Raw genomic sequence first — 15,648 nt, 5'->3', positions numbered from 1 at the left:
CACTCCAAGCAGCTAATCCTAATAACTTCAGGATTATAAAATTTCTCTCCCAATGTTCAAATGGTAAAATGAGCAATAGATCATAAAGTCATAGTGATGTGGAATACAATTTCTTCTCCAATGACCTTCTACTGGCATTGAACTTAGATCTGGCACTGAAACGTCTAACTGTACCAACAGTGCTTACTAATGGAGTGTATAATGAATGCAACCTACTCTTAGGAATATTTTGCACGTTACAAAATGTTCTCTTTTTGTGATAGTTTATGAATTCTTCTGCTAGAAGGAAGTTCATTTTTAATGTTTCTTACAGCTTCCTGTATATGCCCTTTAAAATTCTCACTATTGCTTATTTAAATGTAAAGACTGAGATACTGTTAAAATTCCATAGCCATTAAGCTCCTAATATCCAAAAACTAATTTGAAACTAAAGCACTCATTCTGACTTGCTACACAAAGAGGGTCCTTTTAACAGCTTACTAATTATGCCTTGCTAAACTTCTTGTCTGAGTATTTTCTGGTCTATTGTACCTGAAACAATCTTGTATTAGACAATTTATTTAACTCATTAGAAAAAATTAAAGGAGTCTATGTTCAAGCCCTTGCCTGGCATAATGAGATTTTTTTTTTCTGAAATTCAATTACATTTTCAAAATAAATAGTGTTTATTTTCTTTCTCCAAGTTAATGAAGTAGGAATAAAGATCACTGAGCTTATCATGGGAAGGAGACCATACAAATTAAAAAAAAAAACAAACGTTTGTGGAAACCTGCACTCAACCACAAGCTAGAGCAGATGTGTGACTGCAAGCTGAAAAATTCATTGTGTGCCGTTTGATCACGATATAGATTGCTTAACAAATCAGGGTCAAAAATCTGTGAGAAGGAAGGAGAGAATAAACCAAAGGGAGGCGTGTGGTGGAGGGAGAAGGAGCTACTGCCTTAAATCAATATGCAAACTCCTCTGTGCTGGAAAGTCAGAAGTAGTCCCTGCTGAATCAAGCCCAGGCAATGGAATTAAAGTGTTTAAGAACTGCGAACTAGAATTAGTTTCACAGTAGTGGATCAGTGTCTATGAGTCTTAAGGCACTTCTGAGGTAATATTTAACATTCTACTGGTTACTATACCAGAAACTTATTTTATATCACATACAAAAAATAACCCCTAGAAAAATGATGTATTTACTGGCACAAAGCAATGTCTGGTTACCTTGAATTAAATAGGTGACTGGATGACTGAGGAAAGTGGTAATGGAATATCATAGACATGTAGGGCTGGAAGGGACCTCAAAATGTCATCCAGTATATACTCCCATTCTGAGGCAGGATTAAGTATACCTACATCATTCCTGACAGGTGTTTGTCTAACCAGTCATTATAAACCTCCAATAGAGTGTTTCACTTCTTGACAGTTCACAGAGTAAATCTGCTTCAGCTCTATTGTGAATGGAAGTAGCTACAATACAAGTACGCCTTCACAGCCTAATGCATACAAACTAAGTTGGTGGTCAGAGTTCATTTCCTAACGAATGCACAGCTACCAGCACACATGGAGTGAGTGAGCAAGCATTAGATTAAAGACTAAGGCTGGAGAAAAATTGTCCATCAGTCTTTTAATGAAACATTGGATTTTTGACAAAATGAAAATATTTCACAGAAAAGTGTCTGTTTTCCTTGAAAATGTTCTCATTTTCATAGGAAAACCAAAACCCTGAAAATATGTGGCTGAACTTTCTTTTTTTTTTTGTCCAAAATGTTTTCAGCACACAGGGGCCAGGAGGGAGTTTCCTCACCTCTTCAATGGAAGCTCCAGCCTGAGGCCTCTAAACAAGGACTAACACCACCACTCAGACTCCAGCCCACAACCGTGCTATGTTGCCTTTTTCCTCTTGCTCCACTATCTGTCATGCCTCCTCCCAGGTTCTCCCCCCTCACCCCTGACCTCTTTCTGTACTCAATGCTTCCTTAGTTCTCTTGGCAGGGAACAGGTTTCATCAGCCCTGGTCTTCTAGCACTTCCTGTTGAGAAACCTACCCTCAGGTTCCAAGATTCAGGGGTCCTCTCCTTGTGATCCTAAAGCAATTGTTTATATATCCCCAGGACAGTCACATTGAGGCCTCTGGGAAATTGGCAAACTACAACTCCCAGAATTCCTCTCCATAAAGGTCTCAACCCTAGTAAAAGGTGACCTAACAACCCCTGCTCATAAAGATGCTCTTATGCTTTGTCATATTTACATGGAAAAATACTAGAAGAGTATGTTCTTATGTTCTTAAAATATATGGGGAGTGTACAAATCTCAAATGAAAATACCATGTAAAATATTGGAACCAAAAATATTGAAAAGAAAGTAGAAGAAAGAGAATGCAATTCTTTATCTGTATTTAATTCCTGGCAAATCTGAACCACACCTTCATGCTTCAGTAATCCAGAAGAAACAAGCTCTAGTACAGTCACAGAGCCTTTTTGGTGATGCTTGGAAACTCCTTGTTGCTAAAACTTTAGGACTGACCCTTGACATAAAATATAAGGTCACAAATAGTACTTAGGATAGAAAAGATGCACTGGGGTGCAATTAGAGCTGGTCAAAAATTTTCCAACAGAACATTTTCCACCAGAAAATGCCACTTAATCAAAACTGAAACTTTCTGTGGGAACATGTCAATTTAGACAAAATTTCTAACTCTCTCTTTCTTGGGGGTTGAGCGTAAGTGACATGAAGTGTGTCATCTTAGCTGTGAGGTCTGTTAGGTCATGGACCAATCTCCCAACTGACGTGGTAGGGGCCTCATCTAGTGATACCTTTAAGAATAGGGAAAATTTAAAAATACGTACTGTAGTGGAAAACCTGCATTTTCAAGGAGATGGACTGGGCGATAAAAATGTCTTTGACACCTCTGTTTTATGTGAGTCTGAAAAAAAGTCTACTCAAAATCAAGGAACCAGCCCCAGCCCCAACTTGGAACATTGCTTCCCACCCAAGTCAGACAGTATTGGTAGATGCTACCACAAAAATATATTCCTTTTCCTCCTGTTAAGTGTACTAGTCAAATCCATCTCTGGTGTTAAATCTATTTAATGCAATGGATTTGCACCGAGATTGAATTTAGAGTGTTATCTTTAACATTCTCACCTAACTTAGATAACATGCTTGTACTGAACTGGGCTAGTTTATTAAATACAAAAAGTTATTTTCGCTACAGTCTGTATTGTTCCATCTTGTGAAATTATTATGGTGCAGAATTGTATTATCTTTGGCATATCTCTCACCTTTACGTAACTCTTAAATGACAAACAGTTTACTGGTTATTTAGATAGTGCATGAATAGCAAAGACAACTGTCCTGTTCACAATGTTCTTCTTTGTCATTTATTTTCAGCTGTTATCTGAATAGATAACATCTTTGTGCGCTGAAAGTAAATGTGATCACTTTAAATTTTCATTATTGTCCCTGTGTTATCTTAATGCCAGTTTAAATGTTGGTACCTTTAGTTGACTATGTGGCAGAACATGTAGAATAATTAAATTTTAAAGCTATATATTTATTTTTCAGCTTGGAACGTGCTTATCAGTTCAGATAAGAGCATTTCCAGTCAAATGGACAATGCCCATACAAAAAGCAGGTAACATAGGTCAGACAATCTGAGCAATAAATTATTTGTGAATGTGAATCCATTTACATCAAATATTTGGCTTCTACAGATACAGATAAGAAATGGATAATTTGAGAACTTAAGTGTATTTCAGATGGTTAGCCGTACAGTAATTCCTCATTTAGGGACAATATTTTGGCCAATGAAGTTTATGGCTTGTGCTGGTTCCCCTCCCATTAAAATGAAAATTCCACCTAATGCAGAATACATTCCCTGGTTTTGAAGTGCCTGTGTCATTCTAACACATAAACAGAGTAACCCACTCCACAAATGAAAATACCCTTGTATCTGAAAAGAAGAAAAATAAGTTACCTTCACATTGTGCCAAGACATCACTGAGATACAATCTCCCAATGCAACATCTGAACAACTCTGGCAGACAATGTATGTATCCATTAGAAAATATCACTTCAGGGATGCACATTACATTCTGACATCATCAATTAAAACGGGGGGTGTTGACAAATAGGCTATTGATTTAGGGGTTATTAAGAGCAAGTTTCCATTTCCTACTTTTAGCTACAGCGTTTTCTTGACTCTTTCCTGGCTGGAATCTCTCAACATCTAGCTTCAATTCAGGAAAACAGGGTGCTTATGGTGTTTATGGTACTACCATTTATCTCCAGGGATCAGGTCATGGGGAAAATTATAGTGGTCCTTTATCGAAACATTCTATCAAATTTAAGACATTATAAACTTTAGATTTATATACTCTTTTTGACCCATGCCATAGAATTTATTATTATCAGTATTGTGGCAGTGGTTCTCAGAGCCGGTCCGCCGCTTGTTCAGGGAAAGCCACTGGTGGGCCGGGCCGGTTTGTTTACCTGCCGTGTACGCAGGTTCGGCCGATCGCGGCTCCCACTGGCCGCAGTTCGCTGCTCCAAACCAATGGGGGCTGCGGGAAGCGGTGCGGGCCGAGGGATGTGCTGGCCGCCACTTCCCGCAGCCCCCATTGGCCTGGAGCGGCGAACCGCGGCCAGTGGGAGCCACAATCGGCCGAACCTGCGTATGCGGCAGGTAAACAAACTTGCCCGGCCCGCCAGGGGCTTTCCCTGAACAAGCAGCGGACCGGCTTTGAGAACCACTGACCTAGGAGATACTGCCCCATTGTGTTTGGCACTGTACATATATTACAGAGATGGGCCCTGTCCCAAAGGGTTTTCAATCTAAGTATAAGACAAGAGGCAACAGGACAATACAACAAACAGACTGGAGAAGCACAAGGAAACAGGATGATGATTCTGCTCAGCATGATAAGCAGTGGGTGTAGCTCTCCAGCAGCTAAACTATTGTCACATTTTCTGTTGGTATCATGGCAGAGAAGCACCTCTGTAAAATCAGGATGGAAGGTAATTTCACAGGGTAATCAGATTCATAGCACAGAGAATTCCCCTCTTGGAAAAATGTTAAAGTTACAAAAAAACAACCCCCCCAAAAAAAAAAAGGAATAAACCTCCTTCTTAGCCTAGGGAAAATTCACAAGCCAAAACAAAAGATAATCTAATGCATTTCCTTCCTGCTACTTACAATTTGTAATCTTAGATGCTTAGTTCAGGTCTGGCTTTAGAAGATGTATTTTCCCTGCCCTAGTTCCTCCCTGTCCCGGAGAGAACACACAAAGAGCACAAAACAAAAACCTTCCCACACAGATTTGAAAGCATCTTCTCCCCCTATTGGTCTTTTTGGTCTGGTGCCAGCCAGGTTATTCAAGCTTCTTAACCCTTTTCAGGTAAAGGAGGGATTTTAGGCTACCTTTAGCTGCATGTTTATGACACCTTGTCACTTCGTATCTTGTATTTCTCTTAATTTGACAGAGCTATTACAGAAAAAGCCAAACTGACAAGTTCCTACCTGCTGAAAATGCTGGCAATAGGTAACCTGGCCAGAACACGTGAAGACCTCCACATTTCAAAGTCATAATAGAATTTTAAGAATTAAAATCACCTCTGCATGTTAAATCAATCTAATGACTCATCTAACTCAACATTTTTTTAAGCAAAAAGCGGTCACAGATTCCTTATTAATAGATTGTTCTGCTAATTTAATTTAGGAAGGAAAGTCTTTAATAGCTTGTCACAAGGTACACAGTCTAACATCCGATAAGGGAAGGGAAAGCAATAGTACAAGCAGTGCTGTGGCATACACGTCCATCCACATAGAAGGATAAATGTGAAGGGAAGGAAAACTAAAAATGAAGCTCAAACATGAGGCTGAGGCACAGAGGAACAGTGTCCTGAAGATATTGCTCCCAGACATCCACATACCAGTGGAGAGAAGACCAGATGTGTATTTGGGTCTCATTTCAAAGGCAGAGGTTCCTTTGAAATACAACAATGAAAAACAAGGTCCATTTGGAGCCGCAAGTGAGATTCACCAGCGCCCAGAAAAAAGGTAGTTTTGATTATCTGCATAAGGTGACCCTGACTGACCACCCAGTTGCTTACAACAGTATTTTAATGGGTTACAAGAGTGGTAAACATATATAGCTTGTAGGGAAACGTTTCAGAGAGAAGCAGAAAATGAAGAGCTCCTCTCTGCTACAAATAACACTGAGTTAGGGGGTCCCTGGTTATTATATGGTTGACCTGTAATCCTATTATCACATGATTCAAGCAGTTCCTAACTATGGGCTTGTCTTCACGTACGATACTGGAGCGACATGCTGTATCACCACTACACCAACTTTCCCATTGGTGTAGTTAATCCTCTTCCCTGAGAAGTAGTAGCTATGTCGATGGGAGAAGCTCGCCCATCAACATAACGATATCTACTCCCAGGGTTAGGTTGGTATAACTCTGTTGCTTGGGGTGTGGATTTTTCACACCCCTGAGTGGCAGAGTTATACTGATATAAGTTTGCATTGTAAATCTGGCCTATGTTTTAACTGTGTTCTGCAACCAGGCATATCCAAGTCTCTAACCTGACTTAAAAGGCACCATTCAGACAGTGAATATTGCAACCAGGCAGGGACAACTGAAATTTGGTCTCTTGACTCAAGTCACGTTTGTAGGGCAGAGAGGCCTTTTACTGACTGAGTGTTGAACATAGTTGGTTTCTGGAGGTCTTTGATCAGTAAGCATTGCTGCTGCTTTTCATTATTCCTTACTGCTCAAGCTATCTGGGGATTGTTAATAAGTGCAGAAAAAAATAGGATACTAAGCATCTGCTTGCATTTTATATTTCTCCCCCAATAATAACACATTGCATAAGTCCAGATTTTCCCTTTTGGCAGTCATGACAATACAAATAAGTCTATTAAATCATGTACACTGAGGGTCAGAACCTCTGCTGTGTTCTGGCTGATGCAAGATATGCCATGGATATGTTCAGCTGACATATGGTGCCTTAAAGATCATTACCTCTAGGTCAATAGCCAAGGCCCTGGTTGATGCAGATCCACTCTGAGAATGAGGGGACTCAGCCCCTGGTTTCCTCACATCCCCTCCTTCCCCTGCTGTGCCAAACATCCACTTGCATCCATCTTCTTACCAACTTGTTACCCCGGTCATGTTATTGATAAATTCCAGCCATTATATCTCGGAACAGCAGCATCCCTCCTTTGTATGCTAAAAACATCAAGAGATTGATTGTTTATTTCAATTTCTAATGGAGAAGGCCAGAGCCACCTTTGTGTAATGTGCTGTGGACTGGGATAGAATTCAGATTATTTTTTATTTACTTCTCCGAACACCCAAGATAGACACTGCTTTTTATAAGCCATTGTTCACTGGCCCAAAGATACCTCATTTGAACAAAATCAAAGGCCTTCAATTTTCTAGTCACACTGGCCAAATTAACACTTTAATCTCACAATATAACCTTGTAAGCTTTTAATTTAACAACTAAATAATGGGTGATTAGAAGCATAGAAAGCTACATAACAATTTATATTGCCGTGTCTGACACTGACAATCTCACTCTAAAACATGCAAAATGTGATTAGACAGCAATGAGATTTCAGGGGCTCGTATACAAAGAGTCAGGGCTGATGGGATTCTCACATTTATTAACCAGTCTAACGATAGAAAACCCATCCTGAATCAAGCTTGCAATTGATTATAGCTGTTGAAGATGTTCCCTGAAAGTATGAATGTGGAAGGTCATGGATTTCTTACAATTTTATAACTAATTGCCTCAACTCAATCAAGGAATTTTGAATCTGTTTGTTGTCTAATTTATTCCCATCTATGCCCATGTGTCCTCAGGTATCTCTGGCTTTGATGACAATTACCAATTGTATACAAACACACAGATGACTCCTTTACAGATTAATTCAAAATCCTTCTGCTTTTTTGGGATCATTAGAAATGATCTAGGCAACTGAAGTAAAACAGGAGGTCTTTAAATAGCCTTTGAGTAGTCCCTGATAGTCCGTCAGCCATTCTATGCTCAGCTCTCACATAGCTTTGGTAGGAAGTGTCTCCCGGAGTTCATTCCACACATTTTAGAGTATATCTGGATTCTGGGGGGGTTTATATTTGTGGGACTTTAAATGTAAGCACAATTAGGTTAACCTGGATTCATAAGTAACTGAAGTCATTGATTGTGTCCAGGAATGTGATCCTTAGATATTTAACTGACTTTTAAGGCCCAATTAAAGTAAGAGTGAAAATGTGGCTCTCTCTATTGTGTCAGTGGGTGCCATGTATAAGGATGCTGTGATGTCATTACAATGGGTCACCTACAGTGGAGGATAGGATGGCTTGATGTTGACTGTTAGGGAGAGCAACTTGAAGTCCCAAATATAAGATAAACAGAGGTCAGATTAATTCTGGTGATTGGTGGTGCACTGTCCAACAACTTTCCTGGTTGTCCCTTCAGTTTCTGTAGAGTTTAAGCTTTCATCTAAAAAAACAAACAAACAAAAAATTAAGGCCCACATTTTGAAATTAATCACAAAAATCACTAACTTTCTTGGTTTGTAAAAAAAACAACTGCCCTGAATACTCTGTTCTGGGGTTTCTTCAGGATTTTTTCTCCCTACTCTAAACTTATTCTATTGCATTTACTTCTTGTGCTTCAGATTTCTGATAGACTTGATTTAATATACTATGGCTCAATATCAATTTAAAGAGTTAACACTCAGAATGGATTAGACATCTGTATTGTGCTATCACTAAGCAAAGTACCAAAATCCTGACCTGCTGTGGGAGAAGTCTTTTATAAAGCCTGAAGTAGATTGGAGATTGTCTTGTTTCTGGTTTTCCAAACTCCCAGCCTAGAATCAGAAGAAGTTGATCCAGTTTGTTAATGTACATTAACAATCTGTTAGGAGACTATCACACACATTTGTGGTTCACAGTAACTAGTGTTAAATCTCCCCCCTGGTATTTGCTGTGTATAAATTTAGACTATTTGGCCTGCTTCAGGATACCTAATACGCTTTTGCACATTTCCAAGATCAATATTAGGACAAGTGGCTTCTCCTCAGAAGAAACATCATCAGCAATTTGAAATGGCTTTTTTTCCTGTTACTCCAGAGAGAAGCACTTAGTCCCTTCAGTATCTCAGAATTTAAAACAGCTTTCTAGTCTGGCTTTCAGTATAGAAAACCCTTTGAGCAGTAGTGCTTAGATCTCTTTCCCGCTCTCTCTAAATAATTGATATTATACAAACATACAATTGCAGCGCAGGTCTAAATAACAGACCAGCAAAAACACAATGTAGCTTTCTTTCACTCGTCCTGTTTTCATTTTGTCACCAAAATATCAGGACATACAACAAGGAAGACTTTCAAGGTTTCAAAGTATTCTTTAAACATGAAAGCCACCTAGTGCCAGCAGCCCAAATAGAAAACTTAACAGCATGATTCATATGGCCTTATAAACTAGAGCAAACAAGTGTAGCAGTTCTTCAATTTTATTTTAAATGGTTTGAGTTTTAAAGTTTAATTTAAATGCTGAGTCAATCCCAAGAAGCACACAGAGCATCAGAATATGAAAAGTTTGAGTTAATGCATCCTGACGGCTGATTCTGTTTATCGCTGCCTGCAGTACAGCAACGTCATTAGCAGAAAAGTCAACAAACATCATGAACTGATTATAAGACTTAAGTGCCCCAGTACAGATCAGAATTTAAGGCTGCACATTGCCCTCCGTTCATGTTAAACCCCCAATGAATTCAAGAAGAGTCGCATGTGCAGTTAGCAAAAGCAGGATATGGCTCTAATATTCATTGACAAGCTCTATGGATGCGCTGTTCAAGAGCCTTGCATAACACACCATAGCAATAAAGCTGTTCGGACCATCATTTCCCAATCGGCATGCCCACCGAATGTAATGGGCATTCCACATTCAAGATGATTGATGTCTAAGGCAATTTGAAAGTGGCTACAAGCTCTACAAAGTGAGCAGAATACAGAATGGAAAGCATTAGCTATATTACAACAAAACTACAAGCGGATCCATAGTAGAAAGTTTCATTTTCCTAATATCTGAAACAAATTCTATTACAAATTGAAACTCACAAGAATTTGAATTATATTAAGTGATAACAGATATTTAAGAACCTCTCTACTCTGAAGCATTTAAATGTTTTGAATGTTAGTGTCAGGATTCCTTCATTAAAGGGACATCGCCAAATCATTTAATCCATCCCTCAAATTATTATTTATACTATGGGTTCACCCAGAGACCTGAACAGAGATCAGGAGTCCACCGTGCTAGGTCTTTTACATAAGCACAGTAAGATAGTGCCTGATCCCAAATACAAAGGGTGGGTGGGAGAAAGGAAGACAGGGATATTACTAGAACTTTCTAAGAGTGCACAAAGAGGTTAAGTGACTCACTCAAAGAAGTCTGCGGCAGAACCAAGAAATGAATCTATCACATCTGATCCCCAGCCCAGCACCTTACAATAATCACAAAACCATCCTTCATCTCAAAATCTGGATTACATTAAGATGCTCAATTATCTGAAAATTCCTCCATTTGTCTGTTTCTAAGAATCATTCTACAAATTATAGCCTTGATTAGCCAATTGTATTCAATTCTGTACAATTCTTCATTCTTTTATAGCAGTTACACCATTCTTAAGAGGTGTTTTGGTCTTGTTTTGTTTTTAACTTGATGTCATTGCTTAAAGCATAATTTATGTAATAAATGAAACATCTATAGGGCAGGATAAGGTAATCTGTGTACTGCTGAGTGAGCTTTTATCCACCAGAGACACATTTGTAGCACTCTATCAAAAGGTAACAACCAGCAAGTCCTCTAGTGAGGGTAAACTACCAATGAGTGAATGCTCAATGTAATGTTATTAGTAATATTTATTTATATAGTGCCATAAAAGTGCCCGGCAGTTAACATAAAGACATCATCCCTGTCCCAAAGGTCTCATAATCCACGTGTTTGAGTTTGTTAATCTTAACTCACATGAATAATCCTCTTATGTGTGCAAGCACATGGACATCAATCTCACTGCTCACATGTATGAACATTTGCAGACTGATGCCGGAAACTTATTTCCTCCAATATGTTCACTCCCACTACTGTCTAATCCTGCAGTAGTTTTACACATGCACACAATTCCCGCGGAAGGCAAGGGGAGTGCTCAATGAAGACATTCTACTCTATGACACACTAGACTCAGACTTTAAAGTGAGAAGGGACCATGGTGATCATTTTGTCTGACTTCCTGCACATTGCAGGCCACAGAACCTCGCCCACCCACTCCTGAAATAAGCCCCTAAATTCTAGCTGAGTTACTGAAGTCCTCAAATGATGATTTGAAGAATTCAAGTTACAGAGAATTCACCATTTACTCTAGTTTAAACCTGAAAGTGCAGAGGAAGGCGAAAAAACCCAAGGGGCTCTGTCAATCTGACCTGGGGAAAATTCCTTCCCAACCCCCAGCATGGTTATTACTTACACCCTGAGCATCTGGGCAAGACCCACCAGGCAGATACCTGGGCAACAACTCCTTCTACATCTTTCAATACTCATATTAATCCCCATCTTCTCCAATTTAACTAATAATTTCCCATGTGGAATTATCAATGCCTTACTGAAATCCGAGTAGGTTAGATCTCCTGCATTTATTTTGTCTTAAAAAAATAAAAATAAAAATCAGTTATCTTCTCAAAGGAGGAGATCAGGTTCATCTGGCATGATCTATCTTTTGTAGAACTAGAAGACATGTTTACGTGGTACAAAGCCACAAACTGGAGTACCACCCCAGCTCTTAAGGATGGATCGTTTATTACCCTGGGTAATAATTTCAGAGCTAAGCATAAATTGATTCCAGCATCAAGCACAAGCTCATTGTGATAAGTGATTCATGTTCTGCTACCCAAGCACTTTGTTTCATAGAAGAAAACTCCTGAAACACAAGATCAAAAAGTTCTAGTTGGATGCTGTCTGCCATACAGCACCTGATTCTACTCAAAGTTACAAAGTGGTTGGCTGACAGGTCAAACTGGACACCTCTGTGGTGATTCTAGACCAAATTCAAATGTCATTTCTCATTTGGGAACCTGATGACCAGATATGTCCCAGGAACAAGGAATAAATTGCAACAAACAAAATAAAAGGGGCATGTATATTATTTAGTCATTTCATTTTGTTTATACTCCTCTCCTAGTTCCTTCCACTAGCTAATACTTCTGCTTTAGCAGGAAACATTATAGCTAGAAATATGCAAGAAAGCCATCTAGAGCCTATTTTAACCATTTTCTATAATAGAAGTGAGATTAAGAACACTTATAATCACAGAGAATCAAAATAGATTTGATAATACTGCACCTAGTCTATATCAGTGATGCTTCTATTAGAATAATTATCCTATAATACTAAGCATAATGTTAGGGAATTGGTATTATAAAAGAAATGCTGCTATTAGACAGTTATTACAATAAAATGATTTTACTATAAAACAATGACTGTGACAACAGAATTCCCTATGCCGGCTCTGAGTGAATCGAAATTAAATATTTCCCTCTTATTTCAGATGTATTCAGAATTAGCTGTATTCTTCCAGGAATATACTTCTTAATAGTCATCAAGATAATGTAAGAAAAATACTGGTGTTATCCAACAATTTATAGAACATTTATGGACTCCCAAACCCTGCAAAAATCTAATGGGTATTTCAGAATTTAGAATTTTTTTGAGGGACATGCTGTAAAGATCCAATCTCTTCTCTCCTGAAAGATTAGATCAGAACTTCATGGCTTGGAACTCTAAGCACAATTTTAGGCCCTACTCCTGCAAAGTGATTGGGACCGGCTCGAGATTCCATTAATGTGGAACCTTTTTCTAAATCAGGACATTAGAGATAAAAGATAGCAGTAGTATAAATATCTCAGGCCAAATTCAGATCTTACTCCTGACATGTATCTGGAGCAATTCCATAGAGTTCAAAAGGGTTGCTCCAGATTTACACAGGTCTGAGTCAAATTAGATTTATTTTATTTTTTTAAAATCTTGGTGAATTTAAAGACCCTGATTCTGATAGTACTTAGACAAGTGCAAATTAGATGTTCCACTGGAGTCAACTGACTTACACTAGTAAAAAGAAGATATGAGAATCAGGTCTGAAGACAAAGATGGATGATACAATAAGAGTAAGTTACATTTTAGAAACAGAGGCTGGTGAACATGATTTATCTCCTGGAAGTTATTAATATTAATACTTTGCACTATACCGCTATTTTCATCCAGTAATGTCAAGTGCATTAAATAAGTCTCATAACACCTGACAGGTATTTATTAGTGTATCCATTTTAGAGATGAGTAAACTGAGACAGAGAAGTGAAGGCCATTGGCCTTATTTCGGAAATTCAAGTTTTGGTTGCCCAATTTAGATGTGTAAAACTGGGCACCAAACCACCGTGTTATAAAGTAAATCCTCCAGGAACTGTAGAGAAGCCACACTACCTGTACACCCTTCATGCAGTCTTTGGTTTCCTGGGACACTCTTAGTGAAAGAAGCCCAGGACACAGCTGTCTCAGTCTGTAGCTACACAGAGTAGAGAAAGTTTTCTTACCCCATTTCCATATATCATTCCTGTGCATAATAAAGAGTTTCTTAACACAGGTCTGCTCATCATTAAGATACCACAGGCATTCTTGAAAGTTTTGGCCTAAATGACTTGCCCAGAATCCCCCAAGTCAATGGCGGATCAAGCCATAGAACTCAGGACTCCCTATTCTCCATGATAATCAGCAAACTTCCCCATTAGAGAGAAAAGTTTTGAGTACAAAGATTACATCAGTTGGATAAAATCCAGTCAGCTGTCAGACATAATAGAGGATAGTTCCCAGTGTAGGACATACACACTGACAAGTATATAGGTGCACAGTCCCCATGAAAACAGTGTTTGAGAGTGCATAAGCCCTGTCCAAACATGTCCGTGCGAATTTATCAACAACATTTGCTCATAATCCATGTGAGGCTCACGAGTATATAATGCAGACTGAAGTCTGGGTTTGATCAGTTACAAAGGACAAGACATAAAAGAACCGTTCTAGACGAAGGGCATGTTTTCATCATTTTTATGAGTCCAATTGATTGTGATATTTCCTCCTGCAACTTGGAAAATTCCACTTTGAAAGAGTATTTAATGTTCATTCAAGACATCAAATTGACAGTCCCAAAGACTGAAGCCAGAGAAGGCATAGCTTCAGCAATGGCAGTAAATTTCCACTCATGACCCCACCACTGGTGTAGAGGAAGCATGGAGGAGGAAAAAGGGTAAGCCAGTCTCCATAATGTTGGTATCTTTAGCTTCTGTGCTAGGATTAACAAGGAAGTTGCCACTATTACCAATTTCATTTGAATGCGGTAAGGACATCAACTTGCTGGGAGCTAGACTGGGACCACTACTGTATTTTATAGAGGTCAGCAGTCATTAGATAGCAATGTTTCCATTTAATGCTTGTTTGGCCCTGGTTATAATCAATTAACCTGAGGTATAAGACACTTTACTGCATATTTCCAGTCCTGGAAAGATACCATTTGAAACAAAGATCCACAGAAATCATCATGTTACTGACCTACTAAAGCATTCAAGCAAGATACCATTCCTATGAGGTCTGCGAAGAGGAAAAAGAAACAAGTAGTTCTTATTTTGTGAAAAGCAACATCAGATATGAAACTGGCTTGAGCCAGCTGGTGTGTGCAGGTGCTGAGATGGTAGCTGGGCAGTGAAGGGATTAAAAGGCTTATGCTTTGTAAAGACAACATGTTAATACCGTGATTACAGGATTTCCAGGGGTAGGTAGCAAAGCCTCAATTATCTAAATATGGATTTTCTGCAGGTAGTTTAAAATTATGTATTATTGATTAATGTGTCTCAAGACAGTTATCTTGATGAAGGCGTGAGGCAGGAAAATGAAATAAGAGGATGAGCTGGATACTCGCATCCAGTTCCACTCGGAGGAGGGAGACCAGGGAGCAGAACAGAAGTATAATATATTATACAGATACTTTGTGACCCAAAGAAAGTGCTCATGGTCCATCACCCCAGTCTTCCCAACAAAGGGAGGCAACATCCACCTGCTAAGTGGGAAGCAGGGATTCAGAGTTCTCCCAAGAATCCACAGGAGTAGCTACAGTTAGTATTCCAAAGCTTATGTTCAAGGCACTCCTGTAAGAAGGCTGCTACTCCTAGTAGAAGACTGCTTTCCACACCTGTGCATTTTTATTTAATATGGTAAGCCTTGCTTGAACAATTAGCTTGAGTTTTACTTACACCTGAAAGGGCAGCAACAGTCTTACAGGAGAAGGAAGCAAACTTGGCCTTCCTCGAGTGTTTGAGATCCTACTTAAGGACAAGTTGGTTGTGCGTGGTTTAACTCCTACTGCAAGTGGCCAGATGTGTTAGAGGGATTTTTGTTGAAGGAAAGGAGTCTGATATTTATCACTGTGGTAGGGGTGGGAGCAGCGATGCAGGAGGAATGGATGGAGGTATCTGAAGGTCTTTGTTCATCATAGATAGTCACTAATATTCGTATATTTTGAAACACTGAAGTTTGGGAGATGTATCTTTAAAA

General features: G+C 39.0%; 1 long non-coding RNA gene across 3 annotated transcripts in view; it reads right to left on the bottom strand.

Annotated features, from left to right (window-relative positions):
• The window catches only part of LOC120371476, a 164,261-nt gene that overhangs the window by 21,179 nt on the left and 127,434 nt on the right, over nucleotides 1-15,648 (bottom strand). For 2 of the 3 annotated variants that reach the window (XR_005584388.1, XR_005584389.1), the window contains exons 2-4: nucleotides 8,797-8,873; nucleotides 8,341-8,500; nucleotides 7,015-7,221 (exon numbers count right to left, since the gene is read on the bottom strand). This is a non-coding gene — a long non-coding RNA (uncharacterized LOC120371476). Of the gene's footprint in view, nucleotides 1-7,014; nucleotides 7,222-7,452; nucleotides 8,501-8,796; nucleotides 8,874-15,648 lie in introns of those variants that run through there. The other variant, XR_005584387.1, reaches the window with a different exon arrangement.

Source organism: Mauremys reevesii, linkage group 9 (genome assembly GCF_016161935.1).
Source record: "Mauremys reevesii isolate NIE-2019 linkage group 9, ASM1616193v1, whole genome shotgun sequence".
NCBI lineage: Eukaryota > Metazoa > Chordata > Testudines > Geoemydidae > Mauremys > Mauremys reevesii.
The sequence above is the reverse complement of the archived record's forward strand: the minus strand, read 5'-3'. Positions and strand labels throughout refer to the sequence as shown.